Genomic DNA, 13665 nt, shown 5'->3' with positions numbered 1-13665 from the left:
AAAATAGATTTATAGACCAATGGTACAGAGATAAACTGACATAAATGCATTTATCTCATACTAGACAAAGGTGCCAAAACATGTATTGGGGAAAAGATAACCTCCTCAACAAATGGTGCTGGGAAAACTGGAAATATATATGCAGCAAAATGAAATTAACCCTCTATCTTTTGACATGCACAAAAGTCAATTCAAAGTGGCTCAAAGACCTAGGAATTAAACCAGAGACTCTGTGACTAATAGAAGAAAAAGTAGGCCAAATCTTCATCATGTTGGACTAGGACTCGACTTCCTTAATAAGACTCCTAAATTGCAAGAAATAAAATCAAGAATCAATAAATTGGAGGGATTCAAACTAAAAAACTCTTCTCAGCATAGGAAATAATCAGTGAGGTGAACCGAGAGACTACACAATGGGAGCAAATTTTTACCACATGCACATCAGATAGAGCACTAATCTATAGGATATATTAAGACCCAAACCTTAATAAGCAACTTGATCTCTGAGATGTGGACAAGAATACTGAAGGTAGCCATCATGATTCTGATCACTGAAATTTACTTAGTTATAACTAAATCATATATCAGGCCTTATTTTGGTGAATGGAATATCCCCATCATAAAATAAGAGTTTAAAATTAGTGAAATTTCTGCAGTAATTAGTGTTTTATGATATTATAAGCACAATTATGCTGTTGCAAAAATGTTCCACATCCTTGATCTGTTATAATTTTCTCTACTACTTTTCTATAGAATTTAAAAGATAAAAGAAGAGAATGTGACAAAATAATGTCTGGATTACATTAAAGTGAATTATGGTGGAACCAATTTCATTGTGGCACTCTTTCCAGTCTCATCATATTTTACATGAACCAACATAAATTTTGGGTTTGAAAGAAGTTGACTTACAAGGAATTAAGCAAAGTCAGGTGGCAATTTCTATTCTGGAAAAAATAAGATAAATCACAAATTAAATTTTATTATAAAAACAATTAATTAATTAAGTGAAATAATTATAGTCACATTGTGGCTATCAGAAGTAAAAATTCATTGTTTTATTTACTTTGAACACTAAATTTTACTGCAGCTAATTTATGAAATGACTTGCAATCAAGTAACACATTAGAGCACATGTAAACAAGAACTGAATAAATGATGTAAGATATCTTAATCTTTTCAGGAAGTTCATAATTTTATCATTTTACTTTCTTTTTTTCATGGGGGATTGAATTCACAGGCAATTGACCACTGAGCCACATCCCCAGCCCTATTTTGTGTTTTATTTAAAGAAAGGGTCTCACTGAGTTGCAGAGGCTGACTTTGAACTCACTATTCTCCTGCCTCAACATCCTGAGTCATTGGGATTACAGGCATGCTCTACTGCACTTGGCAAGGTTTTCTTTTAAAGAAATCTCTACTTGGCAACTCACTTTTTAATGTCCATAGCCACTGATACAACAAAAAAGAGTATTAATCTGGTGCTCATTTACACCAAAATTTTGTCCATAAATATTTTGGAAGAATATTTTATAAAATTATTTAACATACACCAAAACACTGTCTGATCTATAAAGATTTTATATTACAAAATACTATGCTTGTATTCCAGGTCACCAAAATCTGTCTCAAACAACACAACCATGTTTATAGGACAGAAAGTAGAAAAACAAAACCTTATATGATATACACTATTAGACTATTCAGTACATTGAAGATGTACCAAATGAATCATTTGTTCCCACTCTGCTGAGCATGTGGTAAGATAATTTAACATGGGAATCAATGGAGAGGATCCATAAAGTCTAGACAACCAGATCAGTCATTTATAAAGAGAAAATGCATTATCACATGAATGGTAGCAATCAACACAAAAGCTGTGCAGAATTCAAACCAATGCGTGTGTGACAGCACATCTGAAAACTGAAAATAAAATCACATGTACTTAGAGTAAAATAAAATTGCATGTTCTTAGAGCTACATGCTTACAGCTCAGGCTTAGGCCTGTCTCTCTTAAGCTACGAACTTTCCCTACACTGAAGTTTACTTCCAGGGCAAGGTTAACACAGAACAAACTATGATATACAGACATTCTTTATGCTCTACACTGAGGACAGGTTGAAGACTAAATTATTAAAACAAGCAGAAATAAAAATTATGATAGAGACCATGTGATAATGTTTTATCCTAAGATCATGTTCAAATTATATAGTGTAAATTATGCAAAAAGGAAAGAACTGCTAAACAATATGCATTTTCCTTTTACATATTTTGCCAAAGTTCTATATCTTGTTGGAAATAGAAATGAGGATTGTTAATCCAGAACCTCACTTTCCCTAAGTCTCTATCATAAATTATGAACCACAAAATGGGGTGGTATTGTTTTCAAGTCTGTGGTATTTTGTTTATTTAATAGAATTTGCTATTTATGGCAAAATATTTTTTATTCTTCTGTTAAAAATATCCTGAAAAGATTTGTATATCATAAGAAATCTGGCCTTTTCTTTAAAGAGGAATTCTAGAATATTATATTGCTTCTTATAAAAATGGATCAGTTCAGAGAAGCAATGGACAATGTATTTGTTAATTTGATATTCAATGAGATTCACCTTATGAAAAGAAACAATGAGAAGAACCTTACAGGAATAAATTACTTCAAGAATTCTTCCCAAGGAATGTATCACCAAATGTGGATCCTTTTACTACACTAGTGGCAGCTTGAAAAAAAATAATACCGACAAGTTTCAAGTTTACATAGGGCATGTACTTCTGAAAAACAAAATAGCATATTAGCATATGACTCCTTTGGTTACATTTGAAGGGCAAATACAGATTCTCCAAGTTTCTGTTACTTGTGTCACAACTGATTAGGTAAACTGTATCTCTCCACTGGCCAATCTGTACAAAAACTCACTAAATTGACTTGACCAAATTTTAGTTCAGTTTGTTTTCTCCTGTGAAGCATCTGAACTTTGGCCCACACTCAGTCTGAGCCAACATCTAAATGTGGAACAGCCAGTCTTTCTTTAACAGTTCCTCCCAAGATACTGACTATAGAAAAAAGATTGCCTGATGAACTATGAAGCAACTGTTTTTTCCACAATCTCACCTCAGTTTCTCTCTACCTTTGTTTACTCCTCCCTATGAAAGAAGAGCTCTTTATGTTTGACATTTGAGAAGGTTGAGACTTGGAAATTTTTCACCTTATTACTGCAATAGTCCCCCTTATTTTTATGCAATTTTCTTTTTGAATAAAATCTATCCTTACCTGAGTTTTAATTTGTTTTTTATTTGACAATAATTAAACATTTTATTAAGTACCTCCCCTCTCAGCAATCAATACTATAGACATCTACTGGAAAGCAATAATTTAGTTAACCTTGGAATACTCTGTCCCTTCATTTTGGCAAACTATGATATTTCTCTTTAAATAATCTATCTGGAAAAAAATTGGTTCTCCTGTCAGGTTCCTTTAAGGAAGAACAATCTATAATTCAGGACTTGGCTTAGCTCACATATATATGGCAGAAAGCTTCCCAATAATAGTAAAATTGTTGCTGGTACAGCACTAGATTATACCACAAGAAGAGAGGATAAACATATAAAATATTCTAGAATGTATGTGAGAACTATATACTTGGTTTATGCTAATTGTTTGTGTTCTTTTCTATATTTTAAAATTTCTTATGTTTCTGATTTAACATTATTTAATTATCTTATGAAGATTTATACATATGAAAAAATGGAATGCTTTAACATAAATATTGTGATCACTAAAATAATCTAATTCTTGCTACTCTGGTAATTTATGCTTGAAAAGTATCAATTGTTTACAAATAATAATGACTTTTTTGTTACAGTATTTATCAAGTTTACAAATATTTTTGTATTCCCAAAATACCCCTCAATTATTTCTCCAGAATGGATGATTAAAATATTAATCTAGAATTGGAGATATGAACTCTTTAAAGGAAAGCAATAATTTGCAATTCCAGTTTTTATTTCTGGGCATATGACAACAGTTAAGACAGGAAAATAAACTATGATCTAAAACCAATAAAGAAAGGGAAAACACCCCAGAACGTTAAGGTAAATCTGTCAGTTGTCCCAAAGTAAATTACCCTAAACCTCCAATTTTTTTTTTTTTTGTCTCATTTTGAGTGGCTTATAAAGTGTCTGGAAAAGAATCAATTTTTTACTGACCACTAAATGATTAAGATTTCTTACCATAGTTAGAAATGAAAAGGAGAAAGGAATAGCAGTGATTTCGTGAATCAGAAGGGCCAACAAACAAAACATTAGAAGTGAACCTAGACTTCCAATTTTGCTCTGACATGTAATGACTTCAGCGGTCAGAACTCATTTTACAACAAGAAAACAATAGACAAACAGAAAATCAAGAACTTTTCTTGGATCTATTAAAAACTGAGTTTGCTGGCAAAATGCCACCTTAAAATAGGAGAAAAAAAAGTTCATTTAATAGTTCATTCACGCTTTTGGTCATAAGGACCAAAAGCTGCTAGAAGTCATAATTGGTAGGACCACTTACTTGATGAGCATCTATGATAAACTGCAGAAGGCTGAGTTTTGGACTAGCAGAAAATGTGAAATTCCTAGGGGCCCCAGTCATAAAAGGGCCTTCACACTTTCCCAGTAACTCCTCCCCCAGTCACCAGGAACCACACTAGTTTCTCTTAATAAGGATCTGAGAAGATCCCCTTAGGACCTAACAGGAGAATCAGAGAATACCTCTTTTGAATACCAGATCATTTTCTGTTAAAAACCTACTCTCCAAACAGAAGGACTTTCATAAAGGTCAATACTAAAACCTTTTCACAGGAGTAAGTGAATTCTTCCTACCATTCAAATAAAACCTTCCCAAACAAACATAAAAAATACACTGAACAAAACATGTAAGAACTGTGACAAAGCATTGGAATATGTCATATGTCTGATATATTCCTGTAATAAAGTAGATAAATATTTAAAGATGTAATCATTTATGTAAAGTCCTAGCCATTGTATGCATCTGCTCATGTATTTATTTATAATTTTTTTAAAAAAAGGTTTTTACAGTGACTAATATGTGTAGACATTGGATGCAAGAGTGATGAAGACAATGCCTAAATAAACAAGCCAAAATTGAATAAACTAATTGCAAGGTATAAATTGTGTACCTTGAAGGAAACAAAAAGAACAGTAAAAAATGTGAGAAATATTTTATTTTGGTGATTATGAAGGGAAACTAAATATATGTCAGTTAAACTGAGACTTGAAGGATGAGATAGAAATAATTGAATGGAGCATGGAAAAATGAAAGAGAATCAATCTAAGTGTTCACTAGTTTCAATCATGCTAAAGCTATTTCTTCAAAAAAATTGAGGGAAATTCCTACATTCCAGTGGTTTCTATATTTCTGTGTTACTTATCTTTTGAGAATATGGTGAAGGTTTTGGACATTCTCAAAAGAAAAAAAATACATATACACATGTAAATAGGAAATTTTGCTGAAGATTTCTTATTCTTATCCGGATAAAATACACCAGGCCACCAATTCTTATGGACCTAAGGTCTTTGTCCCTCCCAAATTCATATGTTGAAGACCTAAGATTCAATTCAACCATATTGGGAGATGGGGCGTTTAGGAGGTGATTAGAACTAGGTGAAGGTGTGTTCCTTACAATTAGTACCTTTACAAGAAGAGACAGCAGGACACCAGGCACCACTTTATTTTCTCTCTCTCTCTCTCTCTCTCTCTCTCTCTCTCTCTCCCTCTCTCTCTCTCTTTCTCCCTCTCTATCTCTCTATCTCTTTATTTCTCTGCCATTTGAAGGCATAGAAAGTAGGTAAAGTAGGTAGTAATCCACAAGCCATTAGGAGAGCCTTCACAGAAATGGAATTTTCTAGAACCTTGATCTGGTCTTCTAGTCTTAATATTGGTAAGATAAACAATTTCTTTTTCTTTAAATTACCCAGTCTATAATATTTTTAATGGCAGTCTGAGCTGACTGATAAGTCCTTCAAGATTTGTAGCAAAATAACTACTAGGGAGAAAAAGACATATTACATGTACATTTCTGCTAATCTGTCACCTCAAAATGATAAAAATTAGTACATAGTCTTTCAAAAATGCTCTGTACAGATTCTCCTCTACTTGAAATGGGTTGAAACCTGAGAAACCATCAGAAGTTGAAAATCTCATAGTAAAAAAATTTATTTAATACACCTAACCCACCAGACATTGTGATTCAGCAACAAACTATACTGTAGAGTATTGGCTATTTACCCTCATGAGCTATTTGGAAGGTGTGGCTCCCTACAGTTGCCCAGCACTGTGAGAAAGTAGCATATTTCATATTGCTGGCCAGGAAAAATATCAAAATTCAAAGTATGGTTCTAGCTCAATGCATTTCACTTTCACACGATTGTAAAGTCAAGTCATTGTAAGTCAAACCATTGTAAGTAGAGATCTCTCTGTATTTCTGCTACACAAAGCTACAAAGGAAACCTAAAATGATCCTTCTGGCTAACAAATCTTGATCATTTTAAAAAATTACTCACTTCAGAATTCAAGTTATTTTCTATAGGCTTGCTTGTTTTTCCATTCTACAAGTAGGTAATATTCATCCATCTTACACTTCTTCACAAAAGACGTTTAAACCGTAATGACAATTAGCTATTCATTTTTTCCTCATCTTCACCTTGACTCTCTGACTTTATAATACTATTTGTTCTTCCTGATATGTATGTGGTTTCATTCTCCTACATATAATCTGACTTATTTTTAAATGCCCATCAAATTTCAACTCCCATGTGAAATCTTTCATTTGTCTACCCCATCGATTTCAGCAACCCCTTCTTTATGTTCGAAAAATATTTTGCCTATTCTACTCTGCTACCTAAATTAGCCTTCAATTCACAGCAATTTGAGTTTCCTTAACTATGTTGAAAACATCCTTTCTTCTTCATTTTTTCATTCGCCAAGGAGTATAATAGTGCATTGTAATAAAGTATGAACTTACTGTATGAAAATACATATATGCAAATGAATGAAGGAATAAATTGCATATCAACTAATGAAAGAAATAAATGCTTGTATAAATGATTTGTTACTCTATTTTCATTGATGCCTGGAATTCCCTAAATCCTCAGGTTATTTTGTTTACAATCAATGAGACATTTGATTCAATTAATTAGTAACTCAAAACTATCTTATATTTTATGTCTTAGATACAATTAGATGTTTTAGTAAGTCTCTTTCATACTTTTCTTTTAGAAAAAATTAGAGAGTGCTGATTATTTTTAGGGTCATATTTAAAATAATTACTGTAGCTTATCTCCTGCTTAAGGAGATTTCTTCTACACACATTTTCAATCAGTTGTCTGCTAATACTTTCTTGGCCATAAATATTATAAATGGTGCAAAATTGGGTAATTAAAACTAATTAAAATCTATAAGCAGGAATGAAAGGTTATAGCTTTAAATAAATTTAAAGACTCAAAATTTCACAATTAGCTAATGACATTTTCTAATTGCTAAGTTTGGTAAGTGCCTTAAGTCAGTACATTTTTTTAATAGCCTTGATTTTATTCCAAGGAAACTATATGTATAATGGTTAAATCTTCCTTAGTCAGCTTTAACCTCATAGCTTGGTCAACAGTCAGTTAAATGGAGTCTATCAGGTAATTCTATGGTGTAAACAAGGTTCTATTGGCACTGAACTGAGACTAACAACTCATTTTACTTACTCTCTGAGTAACCAACAGCATGTAATGATTTGCTGCTAAGGATATGACAAAGGGCATCATTAAACACAGATATACTCAGCAGATGATGTGCCATATGTTTTTTCCTTCTTCTTCTATGAATAATTTCCACATGATTCATCAAAAGTCATAGTAGAAGTTCATATTTACCAATGAGCAATATGCAACCTTATAACTATAGCCAGCTTACCAGTAGTCATCTTAAAAAACAACAGGAAGACACATGTCTACCATTTTTTACGTGTTTTATTAGCTATACCATGTTCTAGCCACATGGCTATTTAAAAAAAAAGTCACTTTTAATAAGTTATCTGTAAATGGTGGTAGTTGCAGTTTAATTAACCAGAACTCTATCTCTGCTCTACCTAATAAAGTCTTAAGTATCATTCACAAATATTCATTAAAAGTTGAAATCTCATCTTGAATAAAAGGCTGTTGAATAGGCAAGAATAATAATGAGAACAAAAAATGCCACTTGCCATTCTGCTTTACTTGAAAATCAAATGAAACAATCCATATAAAATTTGAAAATTATTTAACATAAAATGTCAGGTAAAATTATTTTCAAAAACTAACTTAGTATAACCCTTTAAACATGAATGTTTCACCCACTAAATAAAAACAAAATAATTTCTTGCTCTGTTTTTAATGTTTTACAATTTTCTTAAGAGATTTCTGTGAGAAATATTGATATTGCCACATAAGTCATTTATTAAAAACAGGGATTAGCTTAATACTTCCACCGAGAAAATGTTAGAAAAATGAATGAAACAATGTCTTTTAACATACCGAAGATCAAAGCACAAAGAATCAACAGTTTAGAGATGGGAATCAAAGAATCCAAACCAAATGAATGCTGAGCTGACTGCCTAGAGAGAGTTTTCTAGGCCATGGTGCAAGGAGGGGAACCCAGTTAAAGCATGCTCATCTTCCTGAGTTTAGGAAATATAGCTGAAAATTTGAAGATGTTAAAGGTACAAGAATTCAGAGGACAGAGTATTAAAGAGGAGAGAATTGCACAGAATCAGAATGCTAGAAATATGCAGAATTTCTATTCCCCCAGTCTTCATTAGGCCAGATTATCCCTTCTACCTTTTCTTGGTTTATTTATAAACTATGTATTTTCTTGATATCTCTTTGTATATCTATCATACTATATACTCTAGGTATTATGATATAAATATAAAATTTAATCTACTGGTATTGACAATTTCCTATGTCAAGTGAAATGTGGACACCTCATTGTCATTTATGTCTTTGCCATTCTTCATTTTCAAATAGCATTGACTTGATATAATTTTTAAAAGTCATGAGAAGTCAGGGTGCTTGGTGTGTGCCTATAGTTCCAGCTACTAGAGATACTGAGATTGGAATATCACTTGAGTGTGAAAGTTCAAGACCAGCCTGGGCAATATATTGGGATTCCATCTTACAAACAAAAACAAACACACCCTCCCTCGCAAAAAAGCACTACTATTGAATGAAACAATAGTATATTTTATCCATGTATCTACTCTTTCCTTTATTCCTTTTCCTTCCAGTTAATTTAAGTTTTTTTTAAATCACATCTATTTTTACAAACTCTTTTTAACTTTTAAGGGTACGTGTGCTAGAGACAAATTCTTTTAGTTTTCCTTAACCTAAAAAAGTTTTATTTGCTTCACAATTCCTGAAGGATAGTTTTGCTAGACATAGAATTCAGAATTAATTTTTCTTTCTTTATCATCTCTAAACTGTTGTGACATTTAACTTCTTGGATCCAGAATTTAAGATAAGAAAACTATTGTCATTATTATTAATGCTCTTCTACCAGAAATGCATCATATTTTTTGGATGCTTGAAAGACTGTTTTGTCTTTAGTTTACTTTCTAGAAGTATGATTATGATATGTGGGATTCTTTCTATTTATCCTATTAGATTCCACTCATCTTAAATTTGAGTTACTGTTTTTCACCAAATTTTGAATATTTTAAGCCATTATTTCCCTGTACCATATCTCAGCCTTCTTTCTCCTCTCCATGAAGGATTACAGTGATGCAAGTCATTTTTTTGTTGTTATTTTTCTATGGGGCACTAAGGATATGCTCTATTTCCCTTCATTCTGTTTTCTTTTTTCTCTTTTGTTCAGAAAAAGTGAATGCTATTTATCTAATCTTTTAGATTTTTTCATGTTTTTTTTTTTGGTTCTACAATTTTCATTTCTTCTTCTTAAAATAACTTTTATTTCTATTAAAAACTTGTATTTTTCATTTATGTCAGGAGAATATGCAATAAATATGAATATGCAACAAATATGAAACATTTGTATGATCGCTGCTTTAAAAGCCTTGTTAGAAAAATAAATAATTAATTATATCTAAATAGTGGCATCATTTCATTTTATTTTATCACATTCAAGTTGTGATTTTCTTCATTTTCTGTATGACCATGATTTTCAATTGTATCCTGGATATGTCTTCCATTATGTTAGCAGGCTATGGGTCCCTTTAAATCTTTTATGTTATCGGGTCTTTATTGTGTTTCTATTCAGCATGCAGGTCCTAGTCTATACTCTGGTCTGAAATTACAATAAATTTAATTTTTGATGCCTTTGTATTAAGTATTATTTTGTTTTGCTCAGTTTATCTGATGCTGTAGTGTCACAAGCCATCCACCAGCTATGTGTGTCAACTATTGTGCATAGTAGCCAAATGACAGGATAGGCCTGGCATTGTGAGGTCCCTGGCAGGGAGTGATCAAGTGATGCAGGTGCATCTCCACCTCTAGCTCTAAGATCCCACACAGCACCTGATATGGGTGTGACTTGCCAAGATGTCAATCAATCTGCTGATCACAAGACATCAGGAAGCAAGTCTCTACCCTTGAAACCTTACCCCTGCCTCTGATGTCCCTGGTATAAAATGAAGGAAATGTGGGCTTGCACTCTCTTTGCAGCAGCGTGGAAGCTGACCCTTAAGTCTCAGAGCCATCCCACTTTGGATTTGAAAAACGTTTGTCTGTGTTGCCTGTTTTTTCTCTGCTTTCTTAGTTTAATGTTGCACTTAGGCCTTTTTTTTTTAAGAGAGACAGAGAGAGAGCTTTAATATTTATTTTTTAGTTCTCGGAGGACACAACATCTTTGTTTGTATGTGGTGCTGAGGATCGAACCCAGGCCGCACGCATGCCAGGCGAGCACACTACCGCTTGAGCCACATCCCCAGCCCCGAACACTTAGGTCTTTTAAACTCAGTTCATTTCTTCTGTGCAGGTTGTGGGTGAGACTATAGGGTCTCCCAATTTTCTATGCTAGTGATGTCTAAATGTGAAGAAGATGTTTTCTCAGCCTATGATACTGGGTGTCTCTAAGTATGAAAAGGGATCTCAGGTCCACTGGGGTTAAGATAACTCCCTAGTAATTCCCTATTGCTTTGAACATGTATGATTATACAGCAACTATTCCCATCACTACATACAACTATAATGCACCAATAAAAAAAATAGAGAAACAAATAAATCCTAACAGAGCCTTCCAGTTATCTTTTTATCACTAGGTTGAGGAAGGTAGTCTCTGGTTCATGGAGACAAAGGGACTATCTAGGGATGGCAACACACTGTGGTTGGGTTCTTCCTGAATAGTCAGCTTGCCTGATACTGCATCTCTCAGCAGCAGAAGGGAGTATAAAGCCTATGACTGGATTTTCTGACTGGAAGTTTGTTTTGTTAGGATTTGCCTGGCTTGTTTGGTATGGAAACATCTTTTTGAGCAAGGTCAGTTTTTGAGGGGAGGGATTCCCTTATCTATGTTCCACAGTTTTCATAACATTTATAAGAAAATGAGGGGATTCCCAGACACATTGGAAAGACAGACTTTCCAGACCAAACATTTTGTAGGGTCCTTTTTATTTCTTTCACCTTAGTATCTGTGAGCAGGGAAAAGAAATCCCAGGCCTTAAAAGAAAGGAAGCAATTTGTCCAGTTATTTAGTGTTGTTGGGACTCAAACTGATCCCTGTTATGGGTGATACCAGGCTTGCTTAGCAAGTTGTTGAACAGAGGAATGGACTTATCTGAGTTGCCCTGGGTCTGGTTCAGCTTCTGTTGTATAGGAGGAGGGATAATGACATGCAGCTATGGTCCCAAGCCAAAATACCTTTTCTTCCTATCTTTCTGGAATTCTTTTACTATGTCTAGGTTTTATAGTTACACTTAATAGAAGGAGGGAAAGTAAAAAAAAATCTGCATCATCTTGTCCAGGCTGGAACTTGATATAGTATTTTGATTTGCATTTTCTATATTATTAATAAGCTTTTTTCTTTTCCTCACTTGTTCCTGTTTGTGAATGGGTTAATCACTATATATTAAATATCATTCCTGTGCATTCATTTCCTGAATAGTTTTTATCATGCTGTATTGTAATTGATGGTATATTTGTTTGGATTTTCCACTAAGACTTTCACTGCAGAGTCCATGTATATTTTTCTTTTAAAGTTAAACTCAGGTCCTACATTATGTCCTATCTATATTATACATTCATTCAATAAATTACAGATTTTTTCTTAATTTAACCATTACAATGTGAAAATACTGTAAAATACACTTTTGGCACACTATAGTAGGGTAGTAGAAATTACTTTACCACAAATTATGAAAACAAAATAGAAAGCAGTGTATGTAGAAAAACCCAACTGTTTTACTTATATCTATTAATTACAACTAGAGACTTTACTTCTGATACTAAATGTGTGAGTTTTCTTCCACACCAAAGAATTCTTCAATTCTCTGTGGACATCAGCTGAGTATTCTAATATTTACTTCAATTCTTACACTATCTACCTAGAGTTAGTGTCATATCACACAAGATAGGGCCTCAGTACCACAAGATTGACCCACTTAACTTACCCATTTGTATCCAGATTATTATCCACATTTCTGACCAATGGCTAGAAACCATTTGTTCCCATGACTGCCCACCAGGTTTTGACATATTCTAGAATGGCTCACAGAACCCAGTAAAATAGTTTGCCCAATAAATTACCTCCTTATCAAAAAGGGTACAACTCACAAACAGTAAGATATATGAGATATATAGGCTAAGGAATGGAGGAACAGAGATTTAATGTCCTCTACAGGGATGGTACATGTTAGGTCACTTTGAGGTAGCTAAGGGAACAAAACACCAGGCAACCCATGTGGGTGAAAGAACAACCAATCAGGCACTGACAGAACTACCTGTCAATCAGTGAGGTCTCCTGACCAATCCTGGATCTCAGCAAGCTCCCGCGACCAATCCCAGTAGGAAAAGGGACTCTAAAAACCTCCCTTTCCTGTCCCAAGCCCTCCCTTCCTGCCCTAAGCCCAGAAAAAATTCCAATCGAGCTGAGCCAGGCAACTCCCCTGCACCTGCTCTGTTATACTGGAGGATCTCGCCGGGGAGTGAATCTCAATAAAGCCTTGTTCAGCAGCCTTTTAATCTGCCTCCTTTTGGTCACCAGTGCCTGACCTTACAGTGCCCTCCCAACAGTGCCATGTATATTGTTTTTTTAAACACTGAAAACCATTTAATTCCTTTCTTTGTGGGGGGCACGTTAAGATGGTTTCCTTATGCTAGTACAGTTGACTAAAGTCTTTGGCTATATTATTGATCTACTCAACCTCAGTTTCTCTTTACATTCTGGATATCTGTGGCTGAGGTAGAAAGTTCCAATCCACTAATACATACTTGGTTTCTCTAGCAATAAGTTCTCATCCTGAGGCTGTGCAGGAACCCACAAGCAGAGTCATCTCACTAGCATGAAAAAGACTTGCCATTTTAGATATTCTTAATGGTTTAGGAGCTTCAGATTATGAAGATCAAATGCATAAAGTATTGCTTATTATATCACAATATCACACAGGCTGATATAAGGGGTTTTCATATATATAT

This window comes from Marmota marmota, unplaced genomic scaffold (genome assembly GCF_001458135.2).
Source record: "Marmota marmota marmota unplaced genomic scaffold, marMar, whole genome shotgun sequence".
NCBI classification, from domain to species: domain Eukaryota; kingdom Metazoa; phylum Chordata; class Mammalia; order Rodentia; family Sciuridae; genus Marmota; species Marmota marmota.
Note: the sequence above shows the minus strand (reverse complement) of the source record.